General features: G+C 43.5%; 1 protein-coding gene across 1 annotated transcript in view; it reads right to left on the bottom strand.

The window, feature by feature from the left end:
• Positions 1-17,595, bottom strand: part of KANK1 (KN motif and ankyrin repeat domains 1) — a 152,708-nt gene that overhangs the window by 104,382 nt on the left and 30,731 nt on the right. Inside the window, exon 2 of the mRNA XM_066604210.1 lies at positions 12,386-12,435. The gene's annotated coding sequence lies outside the window, so the exon portion shown is untranslated. The remainder of the gene's footprint in view (positions 1-12,385; positions 12,436-17,595) is intronic.

Genomic DNA, 17,595 nt, shown 5'->3' with positions numbered 1-17,595 from the left:
AGCACTGGTTATGTCAGGAATAGGTTAAACTTCATGATGGAAAGGTCTAAACAAAACAGTAAGCTGCTAGGGTGCACCTAGTGGTAAGTAGAGATAGCAGGTCAATGCAAGAGCTTTGATCTTTGTATTCACTTTACAGAGCTTTGACCACAATACAGATATATAAACGTATCAGCCAGACAACCACTTTACCCGTCACAATCCGCAACCTGGAGGAGAATAAGGCAAAGCCTGCTATAAAAAGAGAGGGGGGAGGGGGGGGGGGGGAAGAGTCAAAAGTTTTGCCTTTTTATGCCATGTTTACATAGGCTTCTCCATTAAAAAAATGCTAGAAAAAAAAAATATTCTAAATGTGAAAAAAAATCCCAAACCACTAAAAAAAAGAAAAGAAAAAAAGCTACCTTACTACTTGCATTATTTAAGGCAACGAGGGAAAAAAAGGTTGTGGGGGAAGTTTTACAGCAGATCAATAAAATGTATGCAGACATAACAAAACATTCAATCAATTTTTAATGTTCTGGCTACCATATAATAGGACAAAGGATTTATGGTTATTATATTCATAAGTATAGTCATGGCAGACCAAGAATTAAATGCTATGTAGGTTTATAGACAGTTCACATCCAGGCACATCAGTAGCAAGTGTAGTAAGAAGTCCTAGTTTGAAGAAGAAGAAGGAACTGGCTTGAGGTTTCTAGGTGCCCGCTTTCACACTAATAGAGATGGTGTCTGACTAAGTATTATTGTACACCCACACACAATATCATATGGTACCTTATCGCCTTTTACCTAACTACACAGTGCCACAAAGAGACATAGGCTTACCTTCAAAATTTCACCTAAGAAGATCAGGACACAAGCACTCCGCTACCCAGAAGTTACATGAGGCCTCAATGAGTCCTATGCAAAGTTAATGTAGTAAATGACTGACCAGCACGGGGAATGTCTGCATAATGCGCTCAAGGTCATTTCGGTTACCTAGGCATTTCTTAATAAAGTCATGACACAAAAGACCTGCCTTGTCTCAAGATTAGCCCACATGTACTAGGAAAGCTTGACTTAACAATAGTTTTCAAAAGTGCCGGAGTTGTAACGTAGGGGAAATATACTGCTAGGAAGAGTCACATTGAGACATTGTAAAAGTACTGTAAATATACTTCCGGTGACCTGTTACAATTCCCCCATCTTTATGTATACTCTCATTTTGGTCAAAGAAATGGAAACAGTATACATGTACAGGAGCGTGTAAAGAATAAAGAACATACAACTGCAAAATACTGTGTCTGAGCTCTCCGTAACCGTTAGGATATATAGTAAAACCTTTGACATCTACTAAGGCCGATTACTACTAGTAAGGCAGCCTTTTTTTGCCAATATTTTGTCTCTAGTAACATTGTTTGCCTCTAATAACACCGGCGTGTGCTGGCCTACGTGACCTCGCTGCTGAACCCACGTGATCTCCTGCTCGGCGGCGTCTCCTCCTCCTGCTGCTGCCGCTAATGCAACCCACCCATCATCATCGGCGACGGGTAATACACTAGTACAGCACTGTACAATTGCACTACGATGTAACAGCACAGAGAACACAGTGATAACGCTGAGAAAAGATGATGTACTGTAGTACAGCAGATGCTACCTGCAGTCATAAGTAACAGCACAGAGAACACAGTGATAACGCTGAGAACAGATGATGTACTGTAGTACAGGAGATGCCACCTGCAGTCGCATGTAACAGCACAAAGAACACAGTGATAACGCTGAGAACAGATGATGTACTGTAGTACAGGAGATGCCACCTGCAGTCATAAGTAACAGCACAGAGAACACAGTGATAATGCTGAAAACAGATGATGTACTGTAGTACAGGAGATGCCACCTGCAGTCAAAACTAACAGCACAGAGAACAGTGATAACGCTGAGGACAGATGATGATGCCACCTGCAGTCATAAGTAACAGCATAGAGAACACAGTGATAAAGCTGAGAACAGATGATGTACTGTAGTACAGCAAATGCCACCTGCAGTCGTATGTAACAGCACAGAGAACACAGTGATAACGCTGAGAACAGATGATGTACTGTAGTACAGCAGATGCCACCTGCAGTCATATGTAACAGCACAGAGAACACAGTGATAACGCTGAGAACAGATGATGTACTGTAGTACAGGAGATGCCACCTGCAGTCATAAGTAACAGCACAGAGAACACAGTGATAACACTGAGAACAGATGATGTACTGTAGTACAGCAGATGCCACCTGCAGTCATAAGTAACAGCACAGAGAACACAGTGATAATGCTGAAAACAGATGATGTACTGTAGTACAGGAGATGCCACCTGCAGTCAAAACTAACAGCACAGAGAACAGTGATAACGCTGAGGACAGATGATGATGCCACCTGCAGTCATAAGTAACAGCACAGAGAACACAGTGATAATGCTGAAAACAGATGATGTACTGTAGTACAGGAGATGCCACCTGCAGTCAAAAGTAACAGCACAGAGAACAGTGATAACGCTGAGGACAGATGATGATGCCACCTGCAGTCATAAGTAACAGCATAGAGAACACAGTGATAACGCTGAGAACAGATGATGTACTGTAGTACAGCAAATGCCACCTGCAGTCGTATGTAACAGCACAGAGAACACAGTGATAACGCTGAGAACAGATGATGTACTGTAGTACAGCAGATGCCACCTGCAGTCATATGTAACAGCACAGAGAACACAGTGATAACGCTGAGAACAGATGATGTACTGTAGTACAGCAGATGCCACCTGCAGTCATATGTAACAGCACAGAGAACACAGTGATAACGCTGAGAACAGATGATCTACTGTAGTACAGGAGATGCCACCTGCAGTCATATGTAACAGCACAGAGAACACAGTGATAACGCTGAGGACAGATGATGATGCCACCTGCAGTCATAAGTAACAGCATAGAGAACACAGTGATAACGCTGAGAACAGATGATGTACTGTAGTACAGCAGATGTCACCTGCGGTCGTATGTAACAGCACAGAGAACACAGTGATAACGCTGAGGGCAGATGATGTACTGCAGTACAGGAGATGCCACCTGTAGTCATATGTAACAGCACAGAGAACACAGTGATAACGCTGAGAACAGATGATGTACTGTAGTACAGCAGATGCCACCTGCAGTCGTATGTAACAGCACAGAGAATACAGTGACAACGCTGAGAACAGATGATGCAGATGTGACCTGCAGTCCTATGTAACACCATAGATAACACACAGTAACATGTTCAAAAACATGTTAAATGTTCGTTCTTTACAGTAGTCTTTTATATTCATTTATTATTGTTTTTAGTATTGTTTTAGACCATAATTATTGTCCATTAAATGTGGTTTGTTGTGTTTTTTTGGAATATCTAGAACGAATTGGATTTACATGGATTCCTATAGAAATAATTACCTCGAGTAGCAACAATTGTATATATATTTTTTTTGTTTGTGTCAATGCAGAATTTGTTGCAGATTCTCTTTCATAGCACTTTAGGAAAGTTTTGAGCTCCCCTATAAATATATCTTCTATTCATCTAAGCCCTTATTTATCAAGAACATTGATTACGAGGATGTAGGAACAGCAATAGAAAATTAGTTATTGCCTTCCCTCTCCCTTAGACTAAAGGCCCATTTACATGCAATGATTATCGCTCAAAATTCGTACAAATGAACAAATTTGCGCGATAATCATCACGACTAAATGCCAAGCCATCATGCACAATCTTTTACTTGTCCTTTATCGCTGGGCTTCAGCCTGCATAAAAATAGTTGTTAGTTTGTTCACTTTTTGTCTGGTTTAAATGAGATTTGTTCAGTCCTTTGAAAGACTAAACTGCTTGAGGGGAGGGGCGATTGTTTGCCAAGCTAAACACAATGACTACTTGTGGCGGCAGAAGACAATGGCTTTTCTTCACACCAATTAAAAACTTCCTATTTTCAGGGGATGTCTTATTTTGATGCAGGTCAGCCAAGTCATATACCTAGCAGGCGCAGTCCAGATCCTTTCCCCTGCCCTCCAGAGCCCTGGCATGGTTCCCACAGTCCTTGGCCACTCACACAGGATCACTTGCTGCCCTGTGTGGACGGACGAAGACTGCGGGAACTGGGGCTCAGGAGAGCAGGGGAAAGGACCTGGACTGAGCCTGCTGTGTAAGTGACTCAGCTGTCCTGCGTGAGAAGTGCTGTAAAAATCCAGTTACCGCTTTTCATGCACCTAATGCATTCCTATTGACTTTTTATGAACTGTAACTAGGGCTTATTTTTGGGTAAGGGTTTATTTTTCAAGCCTCCCTGAAAAATCATGCTGGGGCTTATTTTTGGGGAAAGTCCTATTTTCAGGAAACACCATATGCTTGACTGCAACCTTAAAGTCTGTCCAATTTCTCTCCTCCCTAAAGACGTTCTGTAATGTACTCCAACATGAATGTAAAGTATTTTGCTTAGTTGCAAACTACCACACAAAAATGTTTTCAGGGTCATTAAAAAGGTAATTATTCAAATAGCCAAATTAAATTATATATCAGGAGTCCAATCAATCATGAAGGCTGAAACACAAGGTCCACTAGCCCCGTTTCTGTTCGTCATCCTCTGGACCCTCATTGTAAATCCCCCTACTCCTGGCTAATCATCCTGCTTCCCATCCCAATGTCTTCGCCTCAGTCCTGCAACAATACCACTACTTTAAAGGGGTTGTCCCGCGGCAGCAAGTGGGTCTATACACTTCTGTATGGCCATAATAATGCACTTTGTAATATACATTGTGCATTAATTATGAGCCATACAGAAGTTATAAAAAGTTTTTTACTTACCTGCTCCGTTGCTAGCGTCCTCGTTCCCATGGAGCCGACTAATTTTCGCCCTCCGATGGCCAAATTAGCCGCGCTTGCGCAGTCCGGGTCTTCTGCAGTCTTCTATGGAGCCGCTCGTGCCAGAGAGCGGCTCCGTGTAGCTCCGCCCCGTCACGTGCCGATTCCAGCCAATCAGGAGGCTGGAATCGGCAATGGACCGCACAGAAGAGCTGCGGTCCACGGAGACAGAGGATCCCGGCGGACATCTTCAGCGGTAAGTATTGAAGTCACCGGAGCGCGGGGATTAAGGTAAGCGCTCCGGTAAGCTTTCTTTACTTCCCTGCATCGGGGTTGTCTCGCGCCGAACGGGGGGGGGGGGGGGGGGTTGAAAAAAAAAAAACCCGTTTCGGCGCGGGACAACCCCTTTAATAGTTTATCCTCTAGATCTCAAGTAGACTGTTGGCCTTCTATCATCTTATGGTAAGATATCTACTCAAAACATAATTGCAGAACATGTTTTATAATTAATCCGTCATATTAGGTTTTAATTGTGTTGGGGGGAAAAAAAACTACTACCGTGTTTCTCCGAAAATAAGACAGTGTCTTATATTAATTTTTGTTCAAAAAGGTTTAACTTTTTTACATGTATAGCTGCCCGGACACTATTTAACTTGATTTTTTAAAATTAACTGTTAGCAGGGCTTAATTTTGGAGTAGGGCTTATATTTCAAGCATCCTCAAAAAGCCTGAAAAATCAGTTTGCATCCTCAAAAATTCTGGAAAATCATGCTATGTCTTATTTTCAGGGAAACAGGGTAATAGACCCATGTTTTGTCAGACATGAGGAAGAACCAACCAAAGTCTTCCACTCCTCTATAGGATTTCCTTTATCTCATATAAAATGTGAGAACATTTTGTATCAATGGCATACAAATCTTATTTCTGCCATTACCCTCTTTACACCCCATACTGTGTTAAACATTGTTCATGGTTGCATCTTCAAGCATTTACCTAATGCACATGGACAGATTCACTTGAAAGGATCTATGCAACTCATTAATCCGGTCTACTCCTATAAAGAGCTTTCCGAATGAGAATCATTATATACAAAGCCCTGAATGAGAACATACCATGGAGCCTGCAATAGTGATTTTAGTACTCACCATTTCCTCACTAGACTGTATCATCCCTTTCAGACGGCTTCAATTGCTCCTATGAATTTGGTAACACTTGTCACACATAGGCTGGAATGAAAAATAAAACCCAACCAGGCACAAACGAAAAATCACAAGCATAACCGACTTTTAAGCCGAGCTGCTTCCAGTGGTCACGTTGGACCATAAGGAAATAACAGATTGTGCGCGCAAACAAAAGATTCTGCAGCCTGATGGATGGAGTCACTAAGTGCAGCCCTCAAGCACTTGCCCTCCAATTGTTAGCTTCCAAGTTCTTTGTGTGACATTGTTTTAACCTCTCCGAAGCAGCAAAAGTCACCATAACCACAGAGCAAACAGACGGGTTAACTCATACAATCGTTCAACTTTCTACCAGCCAAGCAATGAACACTGTAATAAGAGTAGGCGACGCCGCTAGAGTCAGGCAATTCATTTGTAATTCATTTGTGGCCATCTTCACCAAACCAGCAGATAGGATTTTAGGTTTTAAACTACCGTATTAACTTTCCACAACTTGAAAAAAAGTTTTTAAAAAAATGACAATTCATGCATAAAAAGTCTGTGCCTCGGGTTAAAAGAAAGTCTAGTCTACCCCTTCCCTCCTGTACGAATCTTGGAAAAGACAAAAAAAAAAGTGCAAAGACATGACATAACAGTCACAAAATAAATAGAGCCTGGGAAGAACCGAAAGTGATGAAAGAGTACCTGTTACCCTAAAACTGCTGTCCAATCTGCCATTATGTTGCAGAGGAACCGGGCAGACGGGTAAATAGTTGTGTTAGAAAAACTAATTTATTCATTTAAATATCTGCTCATTCTGGGCTTTGAAGACATCTGGGTGATCCCATCAGTGATTGACAGTTATCTCTGTATGCACTCCCACATTAGGGATTAGGACCGCGCAGATGACTACAAAGCCCAGAATGAGCAGATGCTTACATTAATAAATGAGCGGGTACAGGCAACTAAAGTAAAAAAGGAATGGGCGCACTACATTACCAAGAGAGGTTATCAAGTTTAAGGGACCATCCGCAGTACAGAAAAGAAGAAAACACAGGTAAGCGTGGATACCGGCTGCACACTGGGTCGGATTCCACTGCGGGCCACCGCATGCAGAATCAGACCTGCCCATGTGGAAGCGGCTTTAAGGCCCATTTAGACACAATAATTATCGCTCAAAAGCCATCTTTTGAGCGATAATCGTTGCATGTAAATATGCCCATCTTTCAGTTTTCTGCCGAACAATAGATGTCAATTCGGCTTGATATCTGTTCTGCCAGAACAGCTGATAGGAGGGAACAAAAAAAAAAATGTATTCAGAGAACAGCAGGTGGTCCCCTGAATAAATTCAGCTCCTGGCAGCTCACACACTTGTAATTGGTACTGATAGGCATTAGTACCAATTAGTAGATTATGAAAAATGTTTGCCGGCCGATATACGCTGTGATCTGATGCATTGGATTCCAATGCATCAGATCACATGGATGTATTCCTGAGACATAAAAGCGCCCGCCCAAGCTAATATGCGCCGGGCGTTTTTATGTCGGGCCCAAAAGATAGTCCTGGAACTATCTTTTGGGCCGGAATACGTGGCCCCTGCATGGGCTCCTATGAGAGCCCATGGCAGCGGCCGGAATTGGGAGGGAGTTTAGCTCCTAAACTCCCTCCCTCTGCTCTCCTCCCCCCATGCAGGCTCACCTCTGCTCACCTCCCCGCTAGTTCTATTTAATTGGAGGGGTTGGGATGTGGGCGGAGCTAAGTGCCATCCCGTTCCGCCTTCTCCTCCTATTGCTGGCTGCGAACAAGGGGTGGGACATGGGCAGAGCTAAGCTTCCGCCCTTTCCCTGCCCCTTGTCCATAGCCATCAATGGGAGGAGGCAGGACAGGACAGCACTTAGCTCCGCAACTCCCCGCCCCCACTACCACCACCACCACTGCAAAGAACAAGCGGGGAAGAGAGCAGAGGTGAGCCTGCGATGGGGAGGAAGGGGAAAGAGGTGATGGCATGGTGACCTTGGTGCATACACACCAGGGCCATGCCATGTGAACAGGCGCACAAAAGTTAGATTTTTGCACCCGTTCACGAGCTTCTACGCCCCAGATGATCGCGTATAACGGCCGGCCGTTATACGCTCGTGGGAAAGAGCCCTTGGTCTGTATTCCAGGCTGTTCCGCTCACGCTGCACTCTCTACACTGCATACAATTGGACACAGTGATATTCTTAGCTGAGAAGAGGGCTGGCAGTGAATGGAGTTTTTGGCCTCTGCATGTTAACCGTGTGCCAATTTACTCACAGCAAACACATCTTGATAATGGTAAGGAATTGAAATCATATTTATAAAGTGATTAAGTATTATGCATATAAAACCCCTTTAAATCAGCCTTTACATAAGTTAATACCCAGAGCAGCTGTAAGCACAATCGTATGCAGATCCGTGAATGACATTAGTGACACCGGCTTTCACTGTCCGTGGGTTTACCAAGGTCATTATTACAGTGATATTACACAGCTCACTAATCTCTGTTTTACTATGATGCATCGTCCTGTCACAGCCCTCTGGACTCCGGCCAAATTAAGTCATGTGAAAGTACAAGTAAAAGCAGGGTGGCTTTGACGGATACATTTCCTGTCACAAAGCCATCTCCACAAACCTAATGGCTACACTGGCTACCCTGAACCTAATGTACCTTCAGCCAAAAAGGTAGACTTTGCTCACGAAGCCTCCTGTGTAGTAATCTAGTAATCCCGTACAGTAAACTCAGTTCATTGTACTACATCTTTCTTTGGCATACGATTTCTAGAATAGGAAAATGTGGAAGAGTGGGCATGCAAGAATAAGAGTATCGTCCGAGTATAGCACCACAAGTTTTCCGTAAGCTCTCAACCAAAACCCCATACTCGAGGCTGACACTCGGATCCTTATGTAAAAGGTAGCATTCTTTTAAGAACCTACAAGCGTTAACCTACAAGCGAGTAAGCGATGACAATATCAGAGCTAAAAGATAGTTTATTGTAGAAACCTGACCCCCCATTAAGAGAGGCTCTAGTAAAAGAGATTGGGTTCATGCTACCCGAACTACATGCAGTATGAACCCTGGACAGGGATGTCCGTTGCCCCGTGGGCGTTTTATTGTGAACACTGCATCATTTCAGAATACACTTTGAAGTTTGACTTGGAGCTGCAATCCGAGTCACAGGAGCGGGCCGCACCGACCTCTCCTGCTGCGTGCAGAGTGGCAGCTCCTCTTTCTATCTGCAATGCAATAAATAACGGTTGCATCTCACAATCAGCAGCACACGCTCCGCTGCACAATCAATCCAAAAGTAATAGGTCAGCATGCAAAGCTTCCATAAAAAAAAACAACACTTTTCTATATTTTATTCATTGCGATTAAAAAGATGTTACAGCACAATAGAGATGAGTCTCCAATGTGCAGCAGGCAGGCAGATGGAAGGCATACAACTAGAGATGAGCGAGCATGCTGGGATAAAGCAGTTACTCGAGCGAGCATCGCTCTTCTCGAGTAACTGCTTACTGGTCCGAGCAGACACATCAAGCACACAAAGCATTGAATCTATGCATATAAGCAGCAGTACATAATGTGTAATGCCTGCCCCACCCGACACGTGTTTCGCCCCAAGCTTCCTCAGGGGGTACCCATATAGAAACAGGGTGAGGAGCTGTCAGTCCTCATGCTGCAGGTGGGAGAAGTTGGCGAACTCAGCCCCAGGCATCAAAGTGTATTAATCCCGAAATGCTGCAACGTATTAAAATAAAACCCCAATGGGGGCAACAAGCATCCCTCTCCCGGGTTCATGCTACACATGGTTCAGGCAGCATGACCCCGATGACGGAATCCCTTTAATGAAATGATAAAGGGTCACTTTGCTTGTAAAAGTGCAAGCTAACATAGGGGCAGATTGCGGTCTACTGCTATGGAGAACCAGACAGCCTTTTAAATCCCTGGGAGGTAAAGCTCAGGTAAATTAATTTATGGGCTACAATATCAGTACAAGATAAGCAAGATTAGTAATAGTTTTACAATGTCGCTGAACTTTTACACTGATTTTGCAGATTAATATACTAACTGCTGTCCGCAAATATTTAAAAAAAGGACAAATATACAGATGTACAAGAAGAACACAATCCAAAGAAGAAGAAAAAAGTCATTTAGTGACTTCCATTACCCTGTACAAATACATCAATATAAGAGTAAGACAGGAAACAACATGGCTATAATAGACAGACAGCAGCTGCTGCACTCAGCATATATAAACAGCATGACACATCAATAATGAATGGACACATAGCGATAACGGGACATCCTCAGCAGCAGATACTGCAAGGGTGCTGAGAACTGCGAGAACTCTTCTCCCACACACAGATTTATATAGTCCAAGTGACAACTGCATGATCAGCCATTCCCAAACACACTTCTATCAACCGAATGTCCAAGTGGCAGTAGTAGATTGAGAGCAGTATGACGTTTTTAGAAAATACCTCCGTATAAGGTTTCCCTTCAGTGACGGTATAATGGGAAATTACTAAGTAAGTGTAAATCTTTGCTTTAATTAGACTCGGGGTATGTTCACATGTTACAGATCTGCTGTGGATTTTCTGCAGCAGATGATGCGGATTTTGAAGTGTATTTAGTTGTAGATTGACGGTGGATTTCACCAGCGATTATCTGTAGCATAAATGGACATGTCCTGGGTGTTAAATCCGCAGCGCAGGATTCTCTCTGCAACGTATTTATGAAGCCCCATCCACAATGCTTGCACTGGAAATGCTGTGGGGTTTCTGCGGCCAATTCTACTGTACAAAGTCCTCAGCATTTCCAACCCATCTGTAGATCCCCTCAAGGGCCAATTGGAGAATTTTTATATTCATTCATTATGTAGCCGATTACCCAGCTACATAATGACCATAATTAGTTGCCACCAGGGGAATATTTGGTGCTGAGTTAGATGTACATCACAATTAATGGCTTAGAACAATCTATGCGGATCGCACTGTACCAATCTGAAAAACAGATTGCCAGAATTTTTTCACCAGCGGCATTAGATACGCCATATTCATCAACAGCGCTACATATTCCCCTAGTGGCAACATTTGGTGCCATTTTTTTTTCTATGTGAAATCTAAGCGTTATACCCCACTGAGTATACGCACCAACTTTTATTGGGTTCTGCCCCGTAGTGTTTTTGTAAAAGTGTTAAAAGCGGCTATCTTACGAAAGTGTTTTATAACACCTTAATACAACTTAGCTGAAAGCCTCAAATGTTGGGGTCCATTCCACCGGTTCGCTGGCCCCTTAAGGCCCTTTTAGACACAACTATTATCGCTCGAAATTAGCTCAAAAGCCGTCATTTAAGCAATAATCGTTGTGTCCATCTTGCGCCCGTTGTGCAGTTTTCGTTATCGTTCGTCTTACAGTCCGCTTAAATCCCATCTTTCGGCCGTTTGCTTTCGTTTGGACAAAATGACATCATTCAGTCGTTTAGCGATTTGAGGGGAGTTTTCAATGCAGACACTACACAACGATAAAACAGCGAATGAAAAGCCCGACATTTACCGACGGTTTTAGTTGGGACAAAAACGTCCGTCTTTAAAAGCAAAACCATCGCTCACTTTTATCATTATAGCGAATTTCAAGCGATAATCTAGGTGTCTCAATGGGCCTTAAAGTGGTAGTTTCCAAGCTGCTCTGCATTAGGTCGCCCGCACATGAACGGGTCAGATTCTGTATTCGGGAGTCCGCACTGGAATCAGACCCTGTGCCCGCCAGCGAGCCTGTGACCTGTTATTTATCTTCTTTCTCTGTATTGCGGATGACCACAACGAGCCACCATCTGACTTACACAGTAGTGTTTTTTTGGTTATTTTTCTCGCGCCCTCACTAGGCGAAGACGCAGTGACCCATGACCTAACCGCAATGTCAATTGTGGATGAGCTGCAGGTCGAACGGCTTCCATTGTACAAAAATAGAGCAAGCTGCGATTTTTCTATGCTCGCAGAAATCGGAATTAGTTTCCACGAGTGTCCTGCTATGAACGGTATTGGCTGCGGAACCACGGTGCAGACGCCGTCCGCGGATTCCATAATGCAGAACCGTTCGTGTGCAGACGGCCTTAAACACGGCCTGTACGTCATAAATTGGCTCTACGGAGCCACGGACGTTGCTTCCTGACCAGCAGCTACTGGCAGATGGCGGGGTTCTAACAACATACAGAGCGGCACTGATGGTGCCCCATCATCAGCCAGGGTGTAGGGGAATGTAGTTCAGTAATGCCCTCAATCAGGAGGAAGTTACTGCAGTAAGGATTTTACTTTTATCTATTCACAGCCAATCAGGACGGAAACGGAGTAATGCAGATACTTACGTGACGTCATGCCGGCTTTATGGTACATGAATGTTGATGGCTTATTCATCCTGCATGAGAAAGGAGATGATATTACTATTAGTATTAGTGAGCACACTGCCGCCTCCACAGTCCTATCAGCTACTATGTACAAGCAGCATCACAGCTGTTGGACTAATGTAAGGTCACATATATACTATGCAAATATGGACATAAAATAATAGTTTACGCTCCATAGTGCAAGGGCCAATACATTTCAATCCACCTAAAGCAATATGTATGTAATCTCTCAAAGTCGGACCGTGTCTTCGTAAATATTCTTTATGGTCAAGTGAAATAAATGGGGGCTCAAGAATAAAAATTTTAAAAAAAAGTGAAGTCAGGGCCTAACTTTTCTGGTATACAGGTTCTCGCACGCTGTTCCACCAGCAGATGAATGACGGGACATTTCATGCGTGTTTGTAAGTGGACTCTAGCTGGTATTAGCCATGAAGTATATAATCATGGAGCGGCGACTTTCAAAAGGGCAAGACTTAAACAAGCAAAGCCCATGGGGAAGAATGAACACAATCTAGACTGCCGCTAAGCTGCTCCTGTATTTCCCCCCAAGGTTTAACATTGAAAATTAAAGAAAAGGCGAGGGATTACGCTTTCAAGGCACAGGAAATTCAGGCTGCATATTCCTTTCTCTCCCTGCCGATTTATGTTGTCCTCTTTGTGGCCGTACAAAGACAATTCACTTGGATTCATTAATTGCCAGGAGCACTATGTTGGCATCTCCTTGTAGTAAGGCACTAGGCTTAGTGCCAAATGCCTGTAACGAAAAATGCAAGGGAAAGCATTGGCGATTATGTAGTAGCCAATGTAGGAGCAGCATGTGTTATGTGAATGGGGACAGCGAGATTCTGTTACTTTTATATGGCGAAAAGGTGGCAGAGCGCCTTCCTTATAAATAAGAACACTAAGAAAGAAAAGGATTTCCACTTATCAAAATATATCAAAGGGGTTTTTCCCCTTTCATTGAGCTTTAAGGAATCCTGTTAAAAAGTTTTAGCGGTTTCCTTGCAATACATTTTTTAAACCCCTTAACGGTTAGGTCATGGAGGTTGGGGGTTTGTATAGAGTGAGAACAGGGGGTCGATCCAGCTCCATACAATGTGGGTATCTATCCATTCTATAGAGCCCATGGTACAACAAGCTAGATTGTGTGCCACGCTCTTCGGCCTACTTCAGCATGTAGGAGAAGGAGGGAGGCTGCAGAGATGGCAGAGGCATAGATCAGATCCTCTTGTCTACTTATACAACTGTAGATCACCACAAGGAACGATTATTCATCTTAGCTCCCTCCCCTTTGTCAATCAGAAAGCATGCTTGCTCTCTGATTGTCCTATATAGGGTTCTTTTTTCCTTCAGAGGAGGAGTGAAATGATTGAGCATTTGTCCATCTAATCACCCCTCTTTGCTTGATTAGGCTGTTTACAGATTCCATGACCCAACCGTTTACCAGCATTCAGATTGCAGAGCCAGAGGAGTCAGCGCAGAGCCAGAGGAGTCAGCGCAGAGCCAGAGGAGTCAGCGCAGAGCCAGAGGAGTCAGCGCAGAGCCAGAGGAGTCAGCGCAGAGTCAGAGGAGTCGCGCAGAGTCAGAGGAGTCGCGCAAACACGCCCACCATACACCTCAAACTTTATACATTTTACCCTGCCCCTATCCTGTCCATACTTGATTTTTAGCTTAAAGGGAAGCGGCCACATCCCCACAGCACTATAAACTAAGTTATGGTGCTGTTAGGGGACACAACAAGAAGTGAGGGGATGTATTTTTTTTGCTCATCTGCTCCCGTGAACCAGCATTGTCCTCCTCTGAAGTCGACACATGGCACAGAAATGTGACTCTTTTCTGACTCCCGTATAAGAGAGCGTGAGCACAAGTCTATGCGAAGCAGAATGTCCAAGGACAGGAGGATTTAAAATGACTTACCTATTTAATCCCAAATTAATTTGCATGCAAAAATTGGTTGGTATATTACTGCGGTTTTGGCTTTTGCCTTAACACATGCAGTTGTGAACGTAGACTGTGGTGTGTATGAACTCCTCACATCTTACTGTTTTTGCAGAGTACACTTTATTTGTATAAAGGGGCTGCTTGATTATGCATTTTATTTGCAAATTAGACTTTTTTTTTTTACACAATTTTTGCTTGTAAAATTGTTCAAGGCAAAGTGCCTGAAGGTAGTTACGTGTACAAATTATAAACAGCGGTTTCACCTACACCACCACGCAACCATTGTGATCAGTAATGTATCCTATACAAACAGTAATTGTCTGACAGTCAGTCACTGTGGTCTAAACCTTGGCACTGACCAATCGTACTAGACCCCCCGTGACCCAGCAGCCTGAACACATGGAGTACAAGGATAACATCAGCGAAGGGTCATTGCTATCTCACAACACACTGGGAATGACCTCCGGTCCACAGGGATTCCTTGTTCAAAAGGCACAGTAATATAGTTGACGCAGTCTGCAGGACGGTTCTTAGGAGAATAAGAGCGTACTAAGGCTACCTTCACATCTGTGGCGGGGATTCCGTACGGAACAGGAAAGGGGAATCCCCTGGCCTAACAGGTCCATTTTATGACAGAACCAAATAGTGCCAAAACGGTCCACATTGACTATAATAGGGTCCATTCGATTGCCGCTTTTTTCCCCCAGTATTTTGTGCCAAATCTGTGACGAAACCTCAGACCTGAGGATCCTACGCAGAGGTGAAGCCAGCCCAGATTGTTGTGAGAACTGCTTGTCAGTGTCTGTTCTTGTGACCTGCCCTGACCTCCCTATACTCTTTGGAGTTGGCATTCTTAGCAGTTTCTCATTTGTTTATCTTACTACAATGAAACAAAGTAATGAAACTTTTCACTCATTACCCTGGTGGTGGTGTTGGTGGGCGGCTTGGTAGGTGCCTTGAAGATAAGGAGAACACAGAAGACATGTAAGAATGTAAGAGGGAGGCAAAGGCAGGACCGAGCTCTATTCTATAGAGAACTTGGGGGGGGGGGGGGTCCTTCTGTCATAATAATCTTTATAGCGCACCAACATATTCCGCAGTACTTTATGAGTCAGAGGGGAACAAAGAAAATCAGACATCACATACAGTAAGTATTAAACCAATGAATAGTTTGGGGTGAGGGCCCTGCTCACAAGAGCTTGCAATTATGAGGAAAAGTGCTAACACAAGGTATAAGTGCTTGTTGTGTACAAGGATCCAGCCAGCTTTTGAATAGAAAGGGTAGTCAACATAAAGTAGTATGAGCCAGTCACCAGCAGGTATCTTGGTGTATATAGATAGGAAGTGCGCTAATGGTGTAAGGGGTATAAGGTATACAGTAGGATGAAGGAGTTCGTGTTTCCAAAGAGGAATGCAGAAGCGGGTGAAACGAAGAAGAGTTGCATTAAAGAATATGGTAGACCTCCATAAACCTATGTGTTTTTAGGGCACTCTTTAAACTGTGGGTGTTCAGAATTACCCCAATTGTCTAGGGTAGCGCAATCCAGAAAAATGGAGAAGTACTGGAAAAGTATTGGAGACAGGAGTGGGAGCTTCAGATTAAAGAGTACCTTATGTCCCTTTTAAACAGTACGACAGTCATCTAAACAACTGCATGAGCGCCAATGTCAACACAAGAACATTAGCGCTCATGCAGAGTGTCTACAGACTTCACCGCTGGATCGCGGTCTTGTCGCTCAGTGCTTCACTTTCTATGCACAGCGCTGAGCAGGCAGAATTTACACTGAACGACACACCTGTGATCCAGCGATGGTTTTTATGCTGATTGAGGCCAGTTTCACACTGGCGTGGGCGCTATCGAGCCGTGTTTCACGGCCCCATATCACCCTTGCAATCCATGTGGAACCCCTGGTTGCGAGCAGTTTCTACATGGATTTCCCCAGGGCAGTTGTCACAGCCGTGGCAGAGGATCGCCGAGTTCTCCCATTGTTTTCAATGGGGCCGGCGCTGCTGGTGTAGTCAGCATAGAGGTGGTACTGAAAGCCAAATCTGTTGATAGTTGGTCCAGAGAGTTGCATGCATGAGAAGAAAGAGGACTTGGGACTGAACCCTAAGGAACCCGAGCAACAAGAAGAAGAGTTGACAAATGCAACACTGAAGGAATGGTCAGAGAGGTAGGAGAACCAGGAGAGAGAAGTATCCCGAAGGCCATCAAAATGTGATTTATGGTATAGAATATGGGAGAAAGATCAAGAAATCAGTTCTTATTTAGCCATCAGGAAACCATTTAACACTTTGTAAGGGAAAGGGAGGATGGCTTTCTGTAGACCGTAGAGCATGAAAACCAGACTACCAAGGGTTGAGAGGTATTAGCCGAAAGTTGATCAGACGTTCCAAGAGTTTGGAGATGAAGAGAAGATAAGAGATGAGTCAGTAGTTGGCAGCACCGAAGGAGTCAAGCGGCTGTTTCTTTAGTAATGGGGATATGACTGCATGTTTAAAAGAGGATGGAAAGATACCAGATAAGCGAGAAGTTCAAATTTGCAGTAAGGTGACTGATGACAGCCAGGGACAGGTAATGACATGCTGAGCTGAACTGGTGAGCTCAGGAGACCTGCAGGAGTGTCTGTGTGCAGTATGTCTGATAGTTGAGTCCAACATATGGCCTTTCCTTTAGGTGCAGTAGCAAATTGATTTTTTTATTTTCTTGCAGCGAGTCAAAAAATGGCGACAAGACAAAATTCTTGTTGACATTTGAAAATTCTTGGTTGCATGGTTGACTATTATGGTTGTAATTTTGAGTCCTGTCTAGATGATTGTTGTGTACGTTACTCTGTAAAATGTATCGATTTTTAAAGATAAATTCCTGCTGGTCACAAAGTTACATAAAAGACGGACATAGCTGTGAGCAGTTCGTCAAGACAATTGCAATTAGTAGGTTGTCTGCTCCCAGGAAATATATAGAGTTTATGGATGCACTTTTCAAGTCGTGCAATTCCTGCATTTTATAGGCTGATACTCCTAAAACTTGTTTGTTTTTGCCTTTCCAGATCTGGTGACTTTATGAAGATAAGTGGATGTAGACATGGACCTAGCTGGGATGTATGAAACCTAAACAAAATTGTGCATCTAATTTTCTGTTTGGGTCACACTTTTACCCACCAATATAAAATTTAGCAGTTTTTAAAATAAATACTACGATGTTAAATTACATGAAGGTGTCTGTGTGA

Source organism: Eleutherodactylus coqui, chromosome 5 (assembly GCF_035609145.1).
Source record: "Eleutherodactylus coqui strain aEleCoq1 chromosome 5, aEleCoq1.hap1, whole genome shotgun sequence".
NCBI classification, from domain to species: domain Eukaryota; kingdom Metazoa; phylum Chordata; class Amphibia; order Anura; family Eleutherodactylidae; genus Eleutherodactylus; species Eleutherodactylus coqui.
Note: the sequence above shows the minus strand (reverse complement) of the source record. Positions and strands in the feature narration are given on the sequence as shown.